Source organism: Parasteatoda tepidariorum, chromosome 3, assembly GCF_982258835.1.
Source record: "Parasteatoda tepidariorum strain Cologne lab strain chromosome 3, Ptep-v5.0, whole genome shotgun sequence".
NCBI classification, from domain to species: domain Eukaryota; kingdom Metazoa; phylum Arthropoda; class Arachnida; order Araneae; family Theridiidae; genus Parasteatoda; species Parasteatoda tepidariorum.
Genome location: NC_141757.1, coordinates 24,709,523 through 24,710,621, shown reverse-complemented (window position 1 = coordinate 24,710,621; position 1,099 = coordinate 24,709,523). Strand labels below are relative to the sequence as shown.

At 31.1% G+C, this 1,099-nt stretch overlaps 1 non-coding gene across 1 annotated transcript; it reads left to right on the top strand.

Moving 5' to 3' along the window:
- Nucleotides 1-126, top strand: LOC122270334 (U6atac minor spliceosomal RNA). The gene has a single exon (XR_006225738.2). It is a non-coding gene; the product is annotated as a U6atac minor spliceosomal RNA (small nuclear RNA).
- The last annotated feature ends 973 nt before the right edge of the window (nt 127-1,099 follow it).

Here is a 1,099-nt window from a genome sequence, read left to right as displayed (position 1 = left end):
GTGTTATATGAAAGGAGAGAAGGTTAGCACTCCCCTTGACAAGGACGGAATGGCCTCTGGGCCTATAACACACATACGGTTAAGGCACACCCGCTTACTTTGCGGGAATCTTAACCAAATTTTTTCCCCACCCTTTTTCCTACCTTTCTTTCTTAGATACATTGCAAAAGGTAATTGTCTCCGCATCTAAAGTTAGTAAAATTAAAATTTCTTATAGTTTTCTAAATATACTTATTTTCTAGCAAATATTTTAAGTAATATATCTTGAAGACATTAGTGTACAATTAAAAGTATTTAATTAAAAAAATAATAATAAATTCGAAAATGGTGAATATCTCATCATCTGTCTCGTAAATATATATTTTTTTAACAAACTCTTTCAAAAAATATTTCTTTTTACTTAAAATAAATATTTTAAATTGAAAAAGATCTTTCAAAACTCACCCTCACTGTTGTTAGTTTAGTTATTACGATTAACTTGTTTCTTTGAGATCTGTAAATGGGCAAATCTTGCAATCTAATTTTGAACTCCTTCCCGCTACTTAGAGCATTTAAAACTCTATAGCAGACCCATACCTGATGACTAGCAAGTTTGCAAGATGACTAGCAAGTCTGCAATATGCAAGTTTCACTTATTTCCTGATCACTATGAACAGTATACTTAACTCCATTTTATCGTTAGTGGAAATCTCGACTCTTTTCTGATTAGCTAGAGCACATATTTTGACTGGAGCTTTGCTCTCAATGGAAAAATAAGTTTAAATTGTTTGCTGACTTTTGCAAGTAGGATTTATTTCCATTTTCATCGTCACAGAGAGATTAATAGTGTATCAAAATTTACACCATTTTTCGACTACTTTGTGAGCACATATTTTAATTGGAATTCAGTGATGAATGACAATAGAAGTTTAAATGGCTACCTGACAGCTACAAGTAGATAGTATACTATATATAGATATATAGTATAGATATATAGTATATAGATATAGATATATAGTATACTATACATAGAGAGAGGGCGAGGCACTTAAGCGCTGACCCATATTAAAGCTTTAGATTATAATTAACATTCACTGTTATCAATGACGTCAAGGTATTT